A 23,213-nucleotide genomic window follows, 5' to 3' on the forward strand; every position below is an offset into this window, starting at 1 on the left:
AGCTGTTGTTCAGCATCTTAGCTGTAGAGGGCAGTGTCACTGGCCATCATATGTGGGATCCGAACCGGGGCCCTCTGGCTTCCCAAGCCAGCTCTTAACCAACTGATTCACTTGGCCGGCCCAGGTTTTTCCTTTCTTAAAATGTGCATACATCTTTTTGGCACCCTCTGTATATGCTCAGAGACTTGGAGAGGTCCCCGTGGTTCAGCTCATCACAATTGGATCAAGAAGAGCATGAAGACACGTTGGACAGTCATTTGGTCTGGAGGGTGCCCAGTGGTCTGGAGTTGAAGGGCTTCAGGTATAAAACTGTGCTGTATTTATCATTCCCTCAGCAAACCTTCTCTGGGCATGAATCATGTGGTGGAAAGGAAATAAGATAATAATAATGATTTATAAAATTCACTGCAGCCCACATTTACTGAGCATGTACAATGGACCAGACACTTATAAGACTGCAGTGAAAACCGCCTGCTTCTCTGTATGTGCTGACCTGCCTGGCCGGGGGTTGGAGATTTGGATGAATCAGAGACTGGGTCGTCTTCACAGACAGGAGATGGAGGCAAATGAACGAGTTAAGCGCAGTAGGGTGCTGCAAAGGCTACCATAGGTGTCTGTTCTGGGCACTGTGAGGACACAAATGATGATGGATCAGTAAATCTCACCCTGTAGTGCTTTCAGATTCAGTTGTCTGCTGTTACGTAGCCACCACTGAGGAAGGTGTAGCTGCAAAAAAGGAAGGAGTTCAGCCTACACAGCTCTGCTGAGACAAGCCCGGCCCCAGACAGGTCAGTCTTTACCACCTGTGGACACGGTCTTGTCTTTCACTTTGCAATGGTGCTTGAGTCCTATTCCTAGCACAAGAGTAGTACAGATCAGGGCCTGAATGTCAGGTAAACCTAGATGCAAACCCTAACTCTTCACTTGTCATCTCTGTAACTTCGAAAAGTTAATCTTTCCATATCTCCATGTCCTCTTCTGTGAAATGGGAATAAAGACATCTCCCTTCTATGGGAAGCATATTATAATCAGATTAGTACATTAAAAAAAAACACACCAAAAAACTGAGAAGTTACTATCGCATGAACTGGGTGGAGTGATGTGTGTAAAGCTATGTAATTTAATTCTCACCACAGCTATATGAGGACGCCAGTAGAAAGTAATGGCAGACCATAGGAGAGGGACACTTTCCTGGTTCCAGCATGGTACCCTCACCAGTGTTAGCAACCCCCAGGCCTCCTGCTGACCTCACTGGATGATTTTAAGGTGTTCACGATTCTGGTCAGATGTGGTCAGAAGGGAGGCGGAGGGAGGGAACCAGGAAACCACAGAGAATGGGACAGGGACTGTTTATGATGGCTGGATTTCTAATATTTTCCCAAAGAGTGTTTTAAGCCCTGTGTTTCAAACATCACTGGCTAGATGCAATTACCAGGTGGGGCTGAATACCTTTCCCACTGCCGAGCAAAGGCGGGGGCCTTAAGATAGAGCATCTTGTTTAAAAACGAAGAGCTCCTGTTTGCCCAAGCTGTGGGTGAAGTTCAGTCAGATCCACCCCACAATCACTTCCTGAAATCTATCTCTGCTGACCCCTACTTGTCCTTTAGAAAACATAATGCATGTTGAAGTGCCTCAGAGAGTAAAAAAGTCCTTTACTGCTGTCTCATCATCTCCATCAGCAAACTTTGTGTGAGCATCTATGTGCTGCAGGGAGAGGAGCTTAGTAGGTGCAAGGCCCTCGGAAGCCACGAGGCTCTATCCTTACTCCCCAGGGGCTTACGCTTGGGTTTCAGAAACAGAAGCTAGAAACATAGCACCAAATAATTAAAGGTGTTTGAGGTGAACGAGTGCTAACGAGTTCTTGAGAGAGAGGGGCTGAGTCTTACAGTTTCCTCATTTTACCAGAGGAAAGCCTAAATGTGAAATAAAATTGGTACTAACCATGCTGACAGTTAAAAACCTTTGGAATCTTTTCCTGTCCCCTCCCTCAGTGTCCAAACAGGGGTCTCACACATGACCTCAAGATGGAACCAGTCAGAGGTCAAACCCAAGCAAACCCGAAGGCTTTGTTTGCTCCCCACCAATTTATTCATTTATTTTCTTCTACTTCATTCTGAGTTTTTTTCATCTATGGTCTCTAGGGATGCAGATAAGCACATGGTGGGTTTCTCGTCAAAGGATGACATGTTAAATGCCGTACTCTGTACTTTTCAATGTGGAAGCTACTGGCCACAATTGGTTCTTGAATACTTGAAATGTGGCATAGTGTGACCAAGAAACTGGACTTTTAATTTTATTTAATTTTATCATTTTAAATGTAATTTAAGAACAGACACTCAAGTCACTTACTGGAAAAGTTTTAAGTATGTTTGGGCACATAAATCAATTTTATTTTCTGCTATAAATTTTATGAAATATAAATACAGAGTGTTTCCAATGAAAATTTACAGTCTAAATGGAAATGTCTTGTAAGTGTAAAATACACACCAGATTTGAAAGACTTTTTTTAAAATGAAAAACAAAATGTAAATTGCTCATTAATAATTTTCTATTTGATGACATATTGAAACGGTATTATCAGATATTTTGGGTTTATATAACATATACTATTAAAATCAATTTCTCCTTTTTCTTTTTACTGGCATAATGTGGCTACTAGAAAATATATAATCATGTATGGGGCTTGAGTTATGTTTCTGTTGGATAGTGCTGCTCTGTACAAGTAACAGTATGTATCACTAGAGGCTAATTCTCCCAAGAAATCAATGTAGAGGGTATGCATTCTACAATAACCATAGAATTGTTCTGCTTTAATGTTGATTTTTATTTCTCAGCATTATTCTTATTATTTAGGATAATGCTTCCTCTTAAAACATCAGCTCATTTAGGCTTCTTTAGATGATTAAGCCAAATTTAGCTCAAGTTCTCAAAGTACTGATTATCAAGCCTTGAATTAGCATTGCCTCTTAATGATAGCATTGTTATAGGTCAAAAACATTTTGAAATTTTAATGACATTGAATATTTAAATAATAGCACATTGGTCACTGATAGACATTCAGATGTATGTACTGGCAAATGGCTTTTATTAATTATTAGCTAAGGTAGAAGCCTTTGGCAATACATTCCAGTTTGTAATTCACTGAGTCACCAGAATTGAAAGTGTGTAATTCATTATAAAGAAAATTTTATTTTTATAAAATAAGTTGAATAACATTACATTAGTATGCTATTAATAAAATAATTTTATAACATAACAATTATATATTGCATATCAAGTCATTCTATTAATATTCTCATGGTACTTTTTCTAATTAGAATAATTCAAACTCACATAAAATGTAATGTTCTGTGCTTGTTTCTTCACAAGTGGGAGGAAAGGAAACTTGGGGTTGTAAAAGGTACTTCTACCTTTTATAGGGACCTAAGGAGCTCTGCCTTTGATGTGGAAGAGTAAGTGCCTAACACATTGACTCTCTCATAATCATACCCCTAACACCTGGCAATTACCTTCCCCCCGCCACACAAAAGATACCTACAGGCCTGGAGAGTGATGAAAAATAGACAGATTTTGGAAGGGAGTGGAAAATTAGAGGAGGCTACTAGCAGTTAGAGTTTTCTGCTTTTTAATTATCATTTTTCTAAATGGTGGTAAAATACACATAACACAATTTACCATGGTTACCATTTTTAATCCTATATGTTGTAAGCATGTTCATGAGGTTTCTGGTTTGATCCTTTGCCCTGAGGGCAGCTGCAGCCCCTGGTGGTGGTGGGGGTGGGGGTGGGGGGTAAAACTCTGACAGTAGCCTGTTGTTTTTCTGGCCAGGTAAATTGGACTGCTGGTGTGTGCGGAAGAAATCTAGGAGAGGAGTGAGCCAGGGAAGGAGAAGACAAGACTCTACGTTTAAACCCCACCCAAGTCTCTGGCTGGCCCCAGGATTATGCACGTAGGGAACAGACTGAAAGCACCCCCACTGAGATCTGAACTGCTGCCCACAGCAGGCAAGAGAGAGTTTACAACTGGAGTTGAACTGAGTTAATTTCCTATTAAAACAAACATCAACAATTTTTGAAGGAATATGGCAATCCAGAGTCTTTTAGACATAACATTCAAAGTGTCCAAAATGCAATCCAAACTTACTTGATATATGAAGAGCCAGGAAAATGTGACCCTTTCATGACTCAACTACAGTCATGAAAAGACAACAGGGGCCGACCCCAAGATAGCTCAGATATTTGTATTGTCAAACACATACATTAAATAAGTTCTTATAAGTGTGCTCAAGGCCATGAAAGAAAGTAATGCTTGTAATGAATGGAAAGATGTAAATCTCATCAGACAAACATAACACACACACAAAAGAATCAGGTACAAATTATAAAACTGAAAGATATACTATTTGAAATAAAATATTCACTGGATGGACTTACTGGCAGAATGGACAGGATAAAAGAATAGATCAGTGAATGCAAGATGGAATATTATTATAAAAGTATCCAATATGAAGAAAGAGAATAAAATCAAATGGAAATAAATAGAGTTTTAGTGACCTGTGAGAAATCTGAAGTCAAAAGAGAAAAATAGTGAAGGAAAATATGAACTTATGGACCTATGGGCTAATATCAAAAAGGATTACATAACAGGTAGTCGGAGTCCCAGAAAAAGAGGAGAGGGAGAATGAGGCAAAAAATAATATTCAAAGAAATATTGACCGAAAACTTTCCAAATTTGGTGAAAGACATACATTTACATATTCGAGAAGCCAGTGAACCCCAAGAGGAATAAATCTGAGTGAACCACACCTATGCACATGAAAGCCAAAGGTGAAGAGAAAGCAGCCACAGAAACAGGACAGTATATACAAGGAAGCAATACTGTGAATGACTGTGGACTGATCACCAACCATGGAAGCTAGAAGACAGCAGAACAACACCCTTAAAGGACTAAAAGGAAAATAAAAACAATCATTCCATAACTCTATAACAAGCAAAAATAGCTTTCAAGAAAGGAAGTGAAATGAAGACATTTTGTTCATCTCCACTAGACTGGGCCTACGAGACGTGCTAAAGGAACTTTTCCTGGTGAAAGAGAAATGATAATGGGGAAAACACGGGACTTCAGGGGTGAAGGAAGATCATCAGTAATTCTAAGTGTCTGGGTAAGTCTAAGAGACAATTTTTCCCTCTTAATTTCTTTAAAATACATATGATTGTTTAAAGTAAAATTATAACATTGTCTGTGGGGCTTATAGTGTGTATAGCAATAATACATGAGACTCTAATGCATGAAGGATGGCAGGGGGTGGTAAATGGACCTGCAGTTTGCACGAGGTGGTAAAATAGCAATTCTAGGAAGACTATGAACATTTATAAATATAGAGAGAGCAAGTGATCATATAAAATAATGAAAAAAAGATATAACTAAGAACTCAACAGATAAAGTGAAATTCTAAAGATCATTCATATAATCCCAAAGAAGGCAGGAAAGGAGCCACAGAGAAACAAACACCAGAGGTTAAACAGAACACGAGGGAAGCTCTAAATTCAACCACATCAATAATTACATTAACATTCCAATAAAAATACAGAGATTATCAGAGTGGATAAAAATGCAAGATTGGACTACAGTCGTGTGTCACTTAACGACGAGGGATATGCTCTGCGAAATGCATTATTGGGTGATTTTATTGTTGTGTGAACATCACAGGGTGTTCTTACTCAAACCAAATAGTATAGCTACTACACACCTAGGCTAGATGGTATAGCCCATTGCTCCTTGGCTACAAGCCTGTACAGCATGTTTACTGAATACTGTAGGCAATTGTAACACAATGATATTTGTGTATCTAAACATAGCTATGCATTATCAAGTATTATGTACTGTACATATTGTATGTGCTATGCTTTTATACTACTAGCAGTGCAGTAGGTTTGTTTGCATGAGCATCACCACAAACAAGTGAGAATACATTGCTCTATGACATTACGGCTGCTATGACAGCTCTAGGCGAGCTAGGAATTTTTCAGCTCCATTATAATCTTATGAGGCCACCTTCAAATATGCAGTTCCCTGTTGGGTGTGACATTGTTATTTGGAGCATGACTGTATATGTGTGCTGTCTACAAGAGATGCACTCCTAACATAAAAACTCAGATATGTCAAAAGGAATAAGTGGGAAAGATATCTGACACAAACAGTAAGCCCAGGAAGGCCAGAGCAGCTAAATTAATGTCAGATGAGACTGATGTCAAAACAAAGTATTACTAAAAAGGACATTTCATAATTACAAAGGGAAGAGATAGAAATCATAAAAGCATGTGCTCCTAATTATGAGCCTCAAAACACATGAAGCAAAAATGGACAGAATTAAAGGAAGACATAGACAATTTCACAATTATAGCTAAGAGAATTTTAGTAATTGATAGAACAAAAAACAATCAATAAAGCCATAGGGAATCTAAACAACACTATAAACTGCTTCGTCCTAACTGATATTCATAGAAAACTACATCTAACTGAAGAATATACATTCATTTCAATCTCACATGTCATGTTGAAAAAAGACCATATGCTGGACTTTAAACCAGTCCTAATTAATTTAGAAGGCTGAAATCCTGGAGTATGTTCTCTGACCACAATGGAATTAAACAGGGAATCAATAACATTTCACAGTAAGAGATCTAGAGAAAGCCAGATATTTGGAAGCTAAACAGTACACATTTAAACAATACATGAATCAAAGAAGAAACTGAAAGGAAAATTAGCAAGTGATGGGAAATGAAGATAATACAATATATAAAAATTTGTGGAATAATACAGATAAATCAGTGCTTAGAAACCTACAGTTTGAAATGCACACATTATAAAAGAAAAAGATTTAATATCCAGAAGCTAGAAAAAGAAGATTGAAGTAAATCCAGAGTAAGTAGATGAAAAAATCCCATTGATTATTATCATATTTAAAGCATACATTAAGAATTCAAATTTTTTATAAAAAAAAAAATCTTCTCATAAAGAAAATTCCAGGCCCAGATTGCTTCATTGGTGAATGCTATCATACATGCAAAGAAGAAATAACACCACTCGTACATAACTTGTTTTTGGAAAACAGAGGAGGCTTTTTACATATTCGAGAAGCCAGTGAACCCCAAGAGGAATAAATATGAACGAACCACACCTATGCGCATGAAAGCCGAAGGTGAAGAGAAAGCAGCCGCAGAAACAGGACATTAATGTGAATGACTGTGGACTGATCATCAACCATGGAAGCTAGAAGACAGCGGGACAACATCCTTAAAGGACTAAAAGAAAAAGAAAAACGATCAGCCCACGTTCCTATCTAATGGTCTGCACAGTTTTTCACATGGATTTTGATGTTGTATACATCTCTATGGTAGATTTTACTGCTGACGGACAATATTTCTGGTTATCACAGACAATATAAGTAAATTACAGACCTCTATCTGCATGACCACAGGCACAAAAACCCCTTAACAATATGTCAGCAAATTTAATCCAACTTTAAGAAAAGGATTATGACGGAGTGGAATTTATCCCCCCAAATGCAAGATTCAGTCAATGTAATTCACCATATTAACAAGATAAAGGAGAAAAAACATATGGTCATTTCAGTAAATGTAGAAAAGAATTGGCCAAAATTCAACACTCGCATACATAATAAAATCTTCCAGCAAACTAGAAATAGAAAGAAACTCGTTCAGGCTGGTGAAGGGCATTTGTGATAAACCTACAACTACAAGTATCATACTAATGGTGAAATTGTACACCTTTTGTTTCCCAAATCAGGAATGAGGCAGGAGGCCTGCTCTCAACATTTGATAGTTTTTGAGTGCTTATTTTGTGCCGGGTATTTTGCCAATGGGTTTAGAGCAACTCTTTGTGTAAGTACCAACTTTTCTCCCATTAAACAGATGAGGAGACTGGCGCACAGAGAGGGTAAGAAACTTGCCCAATGTCACAGAGTAATCATAAGCCAACATTTAAGTTGAGATCTCCCTGACTTCAGAGTTCACCTCTTATCACAACTGTCTTCTCAGTAGTATAATAATAATTATTATAGGGATCTAGGGGTGGGGGGAAACCTCTGTGTTTGGCTTCTTCACACTTTCCCCTCCCATAGGCTGAGAGGCAAAAAGAACTGCTGACGTGTCCACCAGGGACAAAGCAGACACAGGCTAAAAGGTACGAGGTTTCCAGGATATGAGAGAGCCTTCCTGATTTCCACATCTCCATGGAAGACGCCATGCTATTCATCAATATGAATATGCAAATTACAATGCAATGGTATTTTGCTACTGAAAGTGAGTCTAATTTGCTCATTTTCATTATTTAGAGGCAGTTAATTAAAAACTTCGCTGATATTTATTTTGCTCTCTTCACATCACCAGTGAATTCTTGCTGTTGTGCTTTCACAGCATCATCATTTTATGACTTGACATGGCCTATTGTGGGGTTCTTATGTTTGTGTCTCCCATTATTTTAATTTCCAGCAAGACATTAAATCACTGTAAGAATTCAGCCATTGCTGGTGAAGCGTGAGGCACTCGTCTTTATGAAAGAGCAGACACTACTGGATTATATACCAAGGAATGGATCCTGGCCCCATCTACAGGGAGAATGTGGGGAATTGGCTCTTGGGCAGGTGAAGGACTGACCGAAAGTGTTATGAGGTCTGACAATTAAGTTCACAAACTTGTTTCAATAATGTTGCTCACCTTTTTTTGATATCAGAGGGGTTATTCATTATGAATTTGTACCAACTGGACAAACAGTTAACCCAGCTTACTATTTGGAAGTGCTGAAAATGTTGCGTGAAAAAGTTAGACTACCTGATCTTTTCGCCAACAATTCATGGCTCTTGCATCACGACAATGCACCAGCTCACACGGCACTGTCTGTGAGGGAGTTTTTAGCCAGTAAAAAAATAACTGTATAGGAACACCCTCCCTACTCACCTGATCTAGCCCCCAGTGGCTTCTTTCTTTACCTGAAGATAAAGGAAATATTGAAAGGAAGTCATTTTGATGACATTCGGGATCATAGGTAATATGACAACAGCTCTGATGGCCATTCCAGAAAAAAAGTTCCAAAATTTCTTTGAAGGGTGGACTAGGCGCTGGTATCAGTGCATATTTTCCCAAGAGGAATACTTTAAAGGTGACTGTAGTGATACTCAGCAATGAGGTATGTAGCACTTTTCCTAGGATGAGTTCGCAAACTTAATGGTCTGACCTTGTACATTGGCCAGAAACTGGCAACCTTAATCTTAGGCCCATCTAACCATTTTGTATCACCTATTGATGGGGAAGGAATTGCTGTGCCACAATAGCCCATGTCAGCTGTGACATTCCTAAGAAAGCTAATGTTTGATTTCTTAAGTCACGTTAATTTTGCAATTCACTCTATAAAATATCTAGATATCTTTTAACGCGAAATTAATGTTGTGTGCTCTTTATCTTCGAATAGAATGAACATTCTAAGGAAATGTGTCATGTGTACCTGGCAGCTCCAGACCGACTTGGTGAGGGCCACTTCAGGCAGAGGGAAGCCCTGCTCGGAAACTGCTGGTTGAAGGTTAGAGTGTCAGTAAGCCGACTGGCAATTAAACAAGGTTGCTTAATCAGGAATTAAGGAGCAGAAAAAAAAAACAAGCAGGCTTTTGCAGTTTATCTGGAAATAGGAACCTGTGGAAACAGAAAGCCTTGTAAGCTGTCCAACAGAGAGGTTAGTAAGCAGCTGTTGTTGCTATCGACAGCCTTTGTTGCCAAGAAAATGAGCCATCCTAGTTGCTCTTAGTCAACCAACAAATAACTTGCCTTTAGAGCTACAAGGAGAACTCCTACACAAGCTTCAAAACCCAGTTTAAGTGTTGTCCTTTGAGGAGCCTGCTCGGGCTTCTCAAGCTGAGATGGGCACCGCCCCCTTACCCGCATACTTCCCTGCCTCCCTGCAATTTTCTCCCTGCATTGTCAATTGTATCTACACATCTTTTTTCCCCTTTAGAGCTCCCTGAGGCAAGGATCTATACTTACTCATCTCCTTGACTTTAAAGCTTAGCTTAAGGCCTGACTTCATATAAGTGCTCAGGGAATGTTTGTTAGATGTCAATGGAATAACATCTCAATCAATTCAAAGGAAGTATGGTGTAATGGTTCAGACCAGATTCTTTGGAATCAGGATATCTTGGCTTCAAGCACCATCTCTGACCTTCCTGGCTCTGTGACCGTGGTCAAAATGCATTACCTTCTCTAAACCTCAATCTCTGCATTTGTAAAATGGAAATAACAACAAATCTCACTATATTAGGCTATGGTGAGGTTTAAAATCAACAAGGCGAAGCACGGAAAGTGCTGTGTAAAATGCTGGCATGGAGAAAGTGCACAATGAATGTTGGCAATTGCCAACATCAGTGATAGCACCTTCACACTGAAGCCGACACTCGTTTTCTTCTGATTTTGACATCTCAGGAGAGCAAGAGCCTCAGAGAAGGTCATCATCTGGTGCTGGAAAGATCCCAACAAGGCTCTCACGAGGACCTGGCCTCCAGGCTTCTCTTTAGTAGCTGTCAAGCCCCACCTGGTTCAGCCGACCTCCTGCCCCAGACCTCAGCTTGCTTCTGGGGCCTTGTCCGATGCGCCATCTCTGGTGAGCAGCCATCCCAGGTGCCAGGGCTCCTCTTACGTCCGAGGCCATCCCCGAGCTCATTCCGTGGTTCAGCTTCCTGAGCTGAGTCCCCTGCTCTGCCCTTCCCAAATTCATTGCTGGTCACTGGGCACACTGCCTGCACCATCTCTCACCCTCCCCACAATCCCACTGCCAGGGGTTATTCACCCCATTTGACAGACGAGTCAGCTGAAGAACAGAGCAACTGAATGACTTGTTCATGGCCACACCGGGATCTGACCCCATTTTTCTGGCTCTGGTGCTTACACTCTACACCAGTCTGCCTCCTTGTACGGCGAGGAAGAAATCGATGAACAACTGCAGGTATATGAGACGGCATATTTCCACTCCCTGACAAGTTTTTCCCATAATCTATATGTGGTACTGAAGTTCCCAAATGTTTGGGTGGGGAACCCCAAAGGGGCAGAGACATATTTTAAATGTTTAATTCAGGTTAAGGCAAGTGTCAGGAAAATCCATATTTTGAGCTGCAGAAGAAAGAGAAATGGCAGCCCAATCAATATTACAGAGGTATATGGACTCTTTTACTGTTCTATCAATTCCTGGAGCTAATAAGTCAGCATCTCAGGGGACAGCTTCATAGTTTAAAACAAAAGTTCAGAGGCTGCCACCTGTCAGGCGGGACTCCAGCTTTCATCCTGATCAAGGTGAGGGGGAGACGAAGAGCTTTCTTACACAGGGGCTAGACGACCCCCGGGCACCTTTCATCAAGACCAGCACTGCTCGGCTCATAACAAGCACCTCTGGTGTGGCTGGCTGACTCTTCATTACCTTGTCATCAGTACTGCCAGCAAAGCCCCCACAGAAGGCATGCAGATTGAAATGTTAAATTAAACTCAGAAGAGAAATTTGAAAAACAATTTTAGGTTCATGACGAAAAAGGGAGGATCATTAAGACTCCTAACGCCCAGCTTCAGACACTTCACTTACAAATTCAGGGGGCAAAATAAAAGCATTATTTCCCAAGGAATGGGCTGGAGCAGAAACGCAGTGGTAGAGCCCAGTGAGCTCCCTGGACTGAGAGCCATGGTGGCCAAGACATACCTAGTTCAGGGACACGCGCTCCAGGGAGCCAGCCTTTCAGCAAACAGACTTGACTCCCAACGACTCCCTTATTTTCTTTTCATGTATTTTTTCCCCCCTGGCAACCGAAAGTCAATGCAAATGTGAAAGGTTGCCTGCTTCCAAGTTTACAGTAAATAACTTGAAAGAGCTGTAGATTACCGGGGCCTCGGGTGTCAGGAGCTAATGCTTCTAAATGTAACCCATTTCCAGCTAAGCCAGACTCTGCTTTGACATTTTCCTTCACCACACGCGGATATTGGTATTATCACTGCTTTGCTCTGGCTCTAATTTGCCTATTGTGATTCACAGGGACCGGCAATGTTAATAGGATGCTTCATTTCCCCCATGGGCCAATGCAAGATAAATTACAGCCTCATGATCCATTTCACTGTACAGTAAATACCCTTGTGCTGCTTCTTACTTTCCATGCAAAACATATGTGGACGTAGTTCACTTTTAAAGCTACCTAGAAATGGAAAGATAGATGGAATGCCTCCCTCCCTCTCTGTACGGGGTATTTGTTGAAGGCCCAGGAGAATTTAAATTCCTGGTTTCCAGCAGCGAAGGTCACATAATAACACTATCCCCAGTAAGATGCAAAATTCTGCACTCCCCAGAAAAATGAAATTGACAGAAGGAGTCATTTCTGTAGCTCCTCGGAATTGCCTGCGTTTATTGACTGGGAAGTCTGCATTGCATGTTTCTGCACAAATTTATCAGCAGTAGTTTTTCATCCTACTTCTGCTTGGCAAATAGTATTTGGCCTAGAACTTCCATGATAAGCTTAGACTTCAATCACTTATTTCTTTTGTCACTTGTTATTCTCCTAGCCAATCACACTCATGCATAGGATATTAGGAATAATTCATGAGCACCAGATATATATCTGGTATATATACTCGTTATATACCAGAGAAGGCAAAGGGAAGAGGACCCCACTGCTGTCCTCTAAGCTGACACTTCCTTCCGGAGAGGAGCTGGATGCACATAGCACCCTGGGGTTTTAGACCAGAGAAGGGTTCCAAGTTCTTATTCTAATGTTTCTCCCCCTTCAGTTTTTCAATGGTCACCTTTATTATTTTGGCTATAATCGAGGATGACTTGTAATATTTTTACTTCACAATTTTAACTAGATTTGCTTGTTTTTACTTAAAAATGATTTATAAAGAAGATTTTAACTATTACTATCATTTGAAAAATAGCATAATCAATAAGGTGAAGGCAATGCTGATGTGCTATTTCTAGTTTGACAGCGTTACCCTCATTGTGAGGAGATCAACATGTGTCCCTGTAATTAAAACGGTTCATGATAAGGATAACAGAAAGAAGACAGGAGGGGGCAAGTAACCAACCACACAAGTAAGGGAAGGCTTCCTGGAGGAGGAGGCATCTAAGCTGGGCTGGAAGGATGACTAGAATTTCATCAGGAAGACAAGGCCTTTCATATTCCCTTGTGGTCTTCCTTGTGTCTCTGGAACCAGCCAAAACGTCTTGGTGTTAATTTACCTGCTGTCCTCTCTGGAACAACGCAGAGACAGTAAATTACTGATGATCCAACATGGACATCAAAATTGATTTCTTTCTCTGAAACTTCCAAACTGCTTATGTAGTTGCAGTGACACGATCCGAGCGTCTGTTTTGTGAAACAGCTCTAACACGTCTGCTCTGATACTCAGCACCTCCCATTTGGTTTGATGGTTGGGATTTATTTTAAAGACCACATTGTGGCTACTCTCACTTTCTCTGGGTTGTGATTCTCTACTAGGGTCAGAAGCCCAATCTCCCTAGCTTGCCCTGAGCGTCACAGTTTCCTAAGCGCACTGAGTTCAGTGATGTGTGGAGATTTGGTTGTGGTGACATCGCTGAGCTGAAGAATCCATTTCCTGGTCACTTGACTGTCGTATGGGGATAATCTCTTAAACCTTTGGGTTGGATTTCCTTCTCTTCTCTTGCTTAGGGAATAAAATCCTCTCACTACTCTCACACAGCATATGTGAAATACACTTGAAAGCTTGGAGTTCATGCAAATAAGTTTTCTGTTTGTTTGATAGCACTTCATGGAGGTTGGTTTTAGGAGGGTTAATCCCTTAAGTCTGAGACCCCCTCCCCACCCCCCCAAATAAGGTAGAGCACAGCTCACGGGCACACACAAATATGTGCTGGCCACAGGGAGCTTGTCAAGTTCCATGAATATCAACTGACTTCCTTGACAAATCACATTGATTATATATCACTCAATTGAAAGTAGAAACTATGAGTCATTTATTTTTCCCTAAATGATCAGCCTCCCTGGGCCTAATGGGGCCACACACGGCCTGGGGAAATAGTGACTGTTCCCATCCATTCTATACCCTCAAAACAGTCCCCAATACCGGCTGTGTACAGGGTCTGAGCAAGGTGGGAGGTGGCCCTTGGAGAATAAAACTGACAGGGATGCTGTAGTCTGAGGCCTGGCCTAATGGAAGAGGCAAATATCAAATGAATAAGTATAAGACAGAAGATGTGGTTACAAATTGGGTTAGGTATTAGGAAGGGAATGAACAAGAAAATAACTGGGAGAGAGGGTAGTGGGTAAGTAAAGAATGAAATTACACAAATTGGGGAATTGGGAAGGTAAGTGAAGGGTAGCTGCATAGTGCATTGTGGGTAGAAGAAACAGCAGTGCAAAGGCCCCAAGGTAGGAGGAGACTCTGAGCCTCCTTTTATGGGACAGAAAGGGCACAAAGAGTCAGAGAGTTAGGTATGGACACATCATGTTTTCCAATTCAAAGTTTTCTAGTCTGACCCCAAATGTATTTTCGGGAGACCTCTTGCTTTTTTGTACCCAGCAGGCCTCATGGCCAAGGCAGCCTCTGTGAGGTTGTTTTAAAATGGCAAGCTCCAATTGTTCAAGTCAGCAAACTTGGACGCATCACCAGCATTGTGTCTGTCACTGTGCTCTTGCTGGGGATGCCTAGCTGGTCAGCCTGGGAAACCCCTGCTGGCATGCCCCCACCCTTGGACCCTCTACAGCAGCGGTTCTCAACCTGTGGATCGCGACCCCTTTGGGGGTCGAACAACACTTTCACAGGGGTCGCCTAAGACCATCGGAAAACAAAAAGATATTTACATTATGATTCATAACAGTAGCAAAATTACAGTTATAGAGTAGCAACGAAAATAATTTTATGGTTGGGGGGTCACCACAACATGAGGAACTGTATTAAGGGGTCGCAGCATTAGGAAGGTTGAGAACTGCTGCTCTTAGGCATCTCCTGGTTGGCTCAGGCCAGGACTTTCCCCTGAATGCAGTAACTGTGTGACCGTTAAGTGTGAGCTTCACAGGAATGACAAGAGGTCACACCTAGGATGAGCTAGGCACCACACCATGTGCTTTACACACACTGCCTCACTTACACCTCACAATGACCTTGACACGAGGTACTTGTTTTACTTCCGTTTTGCAGAGTAGGACATGGCTGAGGTGGAGAGAGGTGCTGTGATTTCCAAGATTACACACTGAATGGGTGGCTGAGTCAGCCTGAGAAACTTGTGGATTGAATCGTGTCCCTCCAAAAAGACAGGTTGAAGTCGTAACTTCAGAATGTGACCTTATTTCAAAGTAGTGTCTTTACAAAGGTAACCACATTGAAATGAGGACATTAGGGTGGGCTCTAATCCAGTACAACGGTGTTCTTACAAGAAGGGGGAATTTGGACACGGACAGACATGAGCAGAGGAAAGACAAAGACATCTCCTCTCCTAGAGTATCAGAGAGAGCATGCTCTGCTGACACGGATGCTGGGCTTCTAGCCTCCAGAGCTTTGAGACAGTGAATTTCTATGGTTTTAAGTCAACTAGTTGATGGCATTTTGCCATTATGGCAGCCCTAGGAAACTAATGCAGAAACCAATCCTGAGGCAGACACTCCCTGTGTTCTGAGCTGTAAAGCCGGTGACAACACTTTCCCTCAGCTGCCATCAAGTCCACCTTGGTCCTGTGTGGGAGTCATGGGGACGAGGAGGGAGAGATGTTGGAAGGAGAATCCAGTCCAGCCATGGACGGTCTCATCTCTCTATCCCTCTCTGCTTCATTAGCTCCATGTGAGCAAATCGGGTTCCTGTATACAGTGGAGCTCAGAGCGTGCTTGTTAAAATAAATGAGGAATTAAGCATTAGAGTCACCCACAGAGGCCCAGCCAGTGGGGCACAGACAGGAGGTATTTTTTTGGGGGGAGAGGGGTGGAGTAGCTGGGGTTCATAGGAAAGGTCCTCCAGAGTTTGTTGAAGGCGCTTAACTGGGCTTTATGCCTCTGACCAGGTTTTCTCAAGAGGACACAGAGATCATTCTTGTCAATGTTTCTAAGCTGGGAGGAGTTATAGAATTAAAAAAAGGAATTCTCAAGGATTTCAACCAAAGGGCTATAAATAAACCTGTTATTATTTTGGCGTTATGTGCTGTCCCTTGAGGGGGCAATCTGATAAGCATTCCAATTTACACCTGGCTGGACAAGTCTCAGAGCACACATGGATTGCACTGTTTAGTCTTCTCAGGAAATAGGCCAGGCCACAGTAGGGGCCCTGCTCCCACTCCACCGGGGCCCCCTAACATGTGCTGATTCTGATGGGATCGCCCAGCTCTGTGGCAGGCACGCACTCCCAAATGTCCCTCACAGTTCTGGCCGTTTCCATAGCTCAGCATTGTCAGAGTGAGCTCAATGGTCAGTTCCATAGGCCACTGTCTGGGCAGGGACATTCTACGGGCAGGAGAGGGCTCTTTTTCCAACAGAAATCCCCTGATGGTGCCTGGAATCCCACCACTAGAGTCCATTTCTTTAGATTGGTATCACTCATACTGGAATCTCTTGGTTTTATTGTTGTTTCATTTTCAGTTTTTATATTTATGCTCAGCAGATAACATTTAGAAATATAAAAAGGTAAAAAAGAATGGTAGCCCTCCTTCTGGGAAGCAACTGACAGTAACTTTTAGGCCTATTTGCTTCCATGAACTTCTTTTTAAACAGCAGAGATCATGCTTTATGTACAATTCTGTGTCCTGTATCTGCTTCATATTATTGGAGCGTTTTCTTCGCGTATTAAAGACTCCTTCCAAGAATTACTTTTAAAGGCTACATAATATTCGATTCCATGGATATGGCAAGCATATTTAACCTGCACCCAAGTGGTTAAAATGTAGGTTGTCTCCAATTTCTTACAACTATAAACAGCACTGAGATAAAGCGTTCTATATATTTTTAAAATATTATTGGCAAAATGATGATGAATTCCTGGAGGTAGAAATACTGAATCAAATAGGATGAATATTTTAAAGTTCTAATTATGTTTTGCCATTTTGCTTAAAAATGCGGCCTCCCATTTTCCCCTTTCCGGCAGGAGAAGCTTTCATCACCAGCACCCCGTTAGTCTAATGCCAGCCTGCCAGGAAATGGACCCAGGGTTCCCGTTTGTGGGGTGGACCCCAGCTGAATGCCTGCTCTATGACCCCCAGCAGGTTTTAGCCAATGAGCTACTCTGAAAAGTCCCTCCTTGGTATCCTCCATCATGACCATGGCTTCCCGGGGATCAGTCCCCTTGGGCACTCTGGGAGCACATCCCTCTCCATATAATCCAGACAGCATCTGCTTGTTTTGGGCCAGGCTGATCCCTGAGACTGGCAGCAAGAAGCAGCAGGCTCCTGCCTGCTAAATGAGGTGCTCTCGGCTCCTGCTGGCTGACACCCAGCAGCAAGGAAAAGGGAGAGTGCTCATCTCTGCCTCTTCATTCCCCCAGAATGTGAGGGCCCTTTGGGGATTTTCAATTAGCGCCTCTCCCTCCAGACAACAGGGTGGGAATGGAGCAGACTGTGCTATGGTGGGGGAAGTCCAGCTGCTAAACTAATGCTGACAGTTACCAGTGACTGCTGAAGACTTCAGGCCTCAAGTGCATTTCAGCAGGTAGCAGCCAGGCTCAGGCTCTGATTTAAGTCACAATGATTGGAACAGTCGGGGAAGGGTAAAGCCATCTATAACCGAGCATTTACTATACATCAAGCACTAGCTGTGCCATTTCACGCCTATTTGCACGCTTAACCCTGGCTATACTCCTGAGAGCTAGTTATTTTACTAAATTTTAGAGAAAAATAAACCAGAGCTCAGAGAGGTTATGAGACTCCCCCAAGGTGACACAGCCAGTAAGTGACCCTCATGCTTCAGACACAGTCTGTCTGGTCCCACGCTCATGCTCCTTCTGGGTACCACTCTCTAAAGAAGCCCTTATCAGTGGCTCCTCAAGGCCCCAGAGCCAGGTTTAAATGGGCCATTGGGTCCTAGTGCCAGTGAGAAAGTCTAGGTCCCATGTAGACAGACAGTATAGCTCCAAATGATAGATAAACAGATTATGGTCACTGCACTTTGAGCCTCACCTTTTCTGGTTTCATCAGAAAACTCTTAGTGTTTAGAAAGATTCTGTTATGTCCAAAAAGGTGTGGGCACTGGCCTTGTACAGCCTACATGTCTAAAATGCCTGGAACATAATAGATATGTGCAGACAGTTCTATTTCTCCCTTAGGGCCAGGTGGCTCTGCAGTTCATTCACCAAATATTTACTGAGCATCTACTATATGTCATCAGGAATAATTCCTATGTGGCTCTGCTACCAGAAAGGATAAGGGAGTGCTCACAGCAAGAGCTGCCCCTTCCCTTAAGTTCGATTGCAGGAATGGGGGTCCTGATGGTTTTAAGACCTTATCAAGATATGCTGATAGAAGAACGATTTCAAACCCAGCTTACAGGCCTTTCATTATGCCTTCTTTCAAGGAGTCTCATGAGACTGCTACAAGTAACAGGGTGGCTTATTTCAATGAAACCAATATTACTCCCCCATTGGCAAAGCTTGCCAAATGTCCTGGGATTACCTAGTCAGGCAAGACACTGGGTTTACAGCACAATTCTTCACAGGGGCTGTACAGAATGAAATGTGATTAAACAACTTGGTTCCAGCATTTAAAAGCAAAATCCACGAAGGGTTTACCTTTGGGAAGGAGAATCAGAATTTTGGCCAGCTGTCTACGTAAACGAAGAAGAGATGGAGGGATGATGCGGGAGGGAGGGGTGTCTTTGGGAGGAGGCTATGATGCTGTTGCAGCAGCATCTGGGCAGAGAAGAGCATCGAGCCTCCTTTCCTTCCCTGTCCATCACTGCCCTTGGTTAGAAAACAAGCCTGCCACAGCCTAGAAGGTGCAGCCTTGAGCAGTATTTGCTGCCATCCTGATGGGTACGGCTGACAGAGGTGAGGCGAGGGCTGGTAGCTGAAAACTGAGCCAAGCTGAACTGCCCAACCCGATCCTTTCTCCCTGGTGTTTGGAACTGCTTAAGAGTGACTGAGTCAGTTAGATGGTAGCCGGTTCTGGGCTATGGGCGTGCAGGCTTAAGCTTGGTGGTTAGGCTGTGTCTTGGGAAAGCAGACCTCAACTGTTTGGAGAGGGCACATGAACCAGAAAAGCAGAGAGGAAGAAACAAGGCACCCCAGAGTGAGAGACAGATGGAGGAGGCAGTTGTTGATAGTAATTTTCCATTTCTAATGAGGCTCGAATATCCTTACTGCACTCCATTTCTTTGCCACTTGCCTGCATGCTTCCAATAAGCCTTCATTGGGTGGGGTTAGCATGAGTGGCTTCCTGTTTCTGGCTGCTCAGGATGCGCTCTTCACAGCACTGGACAATCCTCCCAACTATAATACCCCCTTCACCAGTCTATCTCCAACTTGCCATTTTGTAATTAAAGAGCATAAAAGACAATAGAGTAACTACGCTATCAACAAAAAGATAAATCAAGGCAAAAGTCATTTAAAACAGGATAAAAGGCAACTAACGAGGCTAAAATAAAAAGAAGCCACATAAAATAAAGCTCAAAATAAAAGTTAAATATGATGAGAGAACTAGATTAAAAAAAAAAGCCATGGATAAAAGTAGCAGTGAGATAAAAGAAAGTCGTTAAATCATACGTCAGCCGAGAACAATTAAAATACAAGAAACAAAAGAGCCAAGTGAGTACTGAAAGAATATAATCTACAGACTATAAAACTAGGATAATCAAGCAATGAAACAAAATGGATAAGATGATAGAGCTCATTTGTCCCCGGGACATATGCCAAAGGCACAAGTCTCCAGGGGCAAAGAGGGCCTTTCCAGGCAAGACAGTCATATAGGGGCACAGCTTCCCATGACGAGGGGTCCCCAAGCAAATGTTCTCTGGGCAGAGAGCCCCAGGGGTCGGAGGGCAGGACATTTGTCCTTTTCTTTTCCTCTCTACCCCACCCCCATGCCAACTTCTGTAATGCAGTGAAAACGGAACCAGATCAGTGAGCGGCAAAGAGCAATGCCCATGCTTACAGCCTGTTAGAGAGTCCAACTGTCAAGGTTCAGAACTATCTCACCCTGGTCCCTGTGGTGGGGGTGGGGGAGGAGGGGTAGGAAAGGGATGCAGAACGCTAGAGGCCCTGTCTGTCTGACATTCTGCAAAATGCACAGAGGCTTTGGGTTGGGCTGGTTTGGCCAGAGGAACTGGGTCATAGAGCTGGGGCGATAGAGCTGTCTGGGAGCAGCTGGCCTCCTTCTCGCATCCCTCACCAGCATATAAAAAGGGTCTGACAGCTCACATCAATCAGGCAATACTGAGACCTATTATGTGTTATGAAGGAGCTCCCAGAATGGCCAAAGAGAACAGGTAGCTGACCATAAAAAGCCACTAGTTTCATTTATTTAAGAATTATAGGATCGTTTAGGTTTTCCATTTCTTCTTGCATCAGTTTCAAAAGTTGTATTCTTAGAAATTTGTTTATGGCAGTTACGTTTTCCAATTTATTGTCCTAGTCATTTATAACACCATTTTATTATCTTAGAACACCTGATTCCTCTTTTTCCATTCCTGCTATAGGTTATCTCTTCTTTCTTTTGTAACTTGATCATCCTTAGCAGAGATTTATCAATTTTATTAGTGTTTTCAAAGGACCTGCAAACCCAAAGAACAGAAATTAATAAAATAGCAAACAAGCATGCACTAGAGAGGCTCATTTGGGAAAAAAAAAAACAAAAACACCTACAAAATTAGTTAACAAAACAGGAAAGGAAGGCTAATGCTATAAGAGTGTTTAGTAGGAGGTGTTAGCAGAGACCACTCTGTGACGCACCACGCAGGAAGTGGGACTTCAGTGGGGTTGTAAAGAATGGCAGTACTTGGACAGTCTGAGAGGAAGAGGAGGATGAGAGTGGGGGAGGGGGAGGAGAAAGAGGCAGTGGAGGAGGAAGAGGAGTCTGTTCTGAGCAAAGGCATTCAGCATACAGGTTGATCAACCTAGTTTCTGCCATAGGATTTAAGGTCACAGAATTAAATAGCAAATATGGGCCAGATCCTAAAGGGCTGTGCTGTGACAGCAGTGGGAAGGGTTTGGGGCACATCCTGAAGTTAGTGGGCAGCCATTGACAGTGCCTGGCGGATGAAGGATGCGGTCCTTTAGGAGGACCTCTCTGCAGAGAAGCAGAGGGGGAAAACAGCTGGGTCAGAAGACCTGGCCCAGTGATGAGGCAGGGAGGATAAGAGAAGATGGAGAGCATGGACTGGAGCCTGAGCAATTAGAAAGAGAAAAGAGCTGAGGTCACATGAGATGTCCAGTTCGTGAGGGGGCCCCAGAAAGTCCTGGCAGGGATGAGTATCCCATGTCTGTACTCCTGTGCTGTCAAGGAGATGCCAGCCTCTTTGCTCTGACCCCTTTCCCTCCAGGTGACTTGGGAAGGCAGACTCTACCTCACTCTTCAAAAAGATGATTATGTCTCCCTGACTTTCTCACATGTGATGGTGTATGTACGTCAGAGTGATTGTTCCTTTGCCCTAAGGTAGAATTCTCTCCCTCCTGAGCCAACAGCACCAGCACAGATGGCCAGTGTCCCACCCACTTAGAGAGTTCTTTGCCCTAAAGATGGTCTCCACATCCTGGCAGTGTAGACTCACAGCCTGAACCAACGGAGGAGGGAAAGATTTCTTCAGGCTCTTGGTCTCTGATTCTACTGTTCAACGTGACAGCACATAAGAGTGCAGCACTAAAAAATGGACCTTTTGTGGGAGTGCAGTGAAGCAGAAAGCTGATCATTTTCCACCTGAAAATGTCCTTGTTAACACTGGGCATGTGTTTATGCCTGGTAGTCACTCAAGGAGCAATGAGGGGATGAGGTCATATTTCCCTGATGGCCGAGCTGCGCTTCTCCTAAGAATACGGAACAACAGTCCTCAAAATTCCAATGAGGTCATCCCCCATCTTATCAACACTGAAATAATATTACAACCATCTTTGCTAGAGTGCGTTTTGCCATTTCTTCATGGATATTATGTACGCTCACAGTTCCCTTTATGGCTACCTATGTTTGGAAAATGCTGAATTAAAAACAGGTTTCTTAACTGCATGACTTCTCAGAGCCTTTAATATACCAATTTATAGTGTGAATTCCCAAGAGAACTACTGTTTCCAAGACTACACATTCTTGGAACAATCTTTTTATGGAGCTTCTCTGTAACTAGAGCTTCACAGGTCCCTTTAGGGAAGGTGGTCAAATGGCCATCTCATCCACATGTTGACAGAGCCGCCTGTGTTCTGAGGGTTGTGTTCAGACTCATCTCCCCACCACCTGCCTCTACAACAGAATCTCTTGGGTTCAGGGGGTGCTTATTGCATGACAGTTGGTGACGCCAAATGGCCTAAAGTTACTAAGTGGACAAAATGTGTTGGCAACAGTCTCCTCACCTTACCCCACTTTCCCTTTCTTTTTTTTCACTAAGGGCCCTCAAGTTCATGCCTGACACACCTATCAAAGTTTGCTTTCAGCAAAAGGGGGGTGGTAAATAATTTCCACTAAAATGCTCACGGGGTTACCCACCCACACAGGCATCCCTTTGTTCATTCATTTAGTCATTCAAAACATTCAGTGCTGACTGCTAGGTGCTGGGGATGCAGGCAGAAAGTAAGCTGCAGACTGGCCCTTGAGAAGACCACAGTCCAGTAGAAGACACAGAGAGCTAAACGATTACCCTCCAGGGCAATAGGCTATGAATGGGGGATGGACCAAGAGTTTTGGGAGCAGACAAGGAACACCTCACCCAGTCCAAGAACAACGCATTCAGAGATGGCTTCCAGAGGCGGGGATGCATAACTGGGGAATGGGGAAAGGTGCAACAGCAAGACAAAGGACACGAGCGAAGCCTGGGAGATAAGACATGGCATGCTGTGTTTGGGAGAAGAGCAAGTAACCCAGCATGGATGAAGAAAGACATGGCCCTAGAGAAGAAACCAGAGATGAGGCCAACAGGGAGGTAGAGGCCAGACTGGGGACGTTCTCATGGGGTATAGATCTCATCTTGGAAACTACAAGGAGCATTATGGCCAGCGACAAGGGCATGCGTGTTTAAGTGCGGAATT

The sequence above is a fragment of the Hipposideros armiger genome, unplaced genomic scaffold (assembly GCF_001890085.2).
Source record: "Hipposideros armiger isolate ML-2016 unplaced genomic scaffold, ASM189008v1 scaffold_96, whole genome shotgun sequence".
Classification (NCBI taxonomy): domain Eukaryota; kingdom Metazoa; phylum Chordata; class Mammalia; order Chiroptera; family Hipposideridae; genus Hipposideros; species Hipposideros armiger.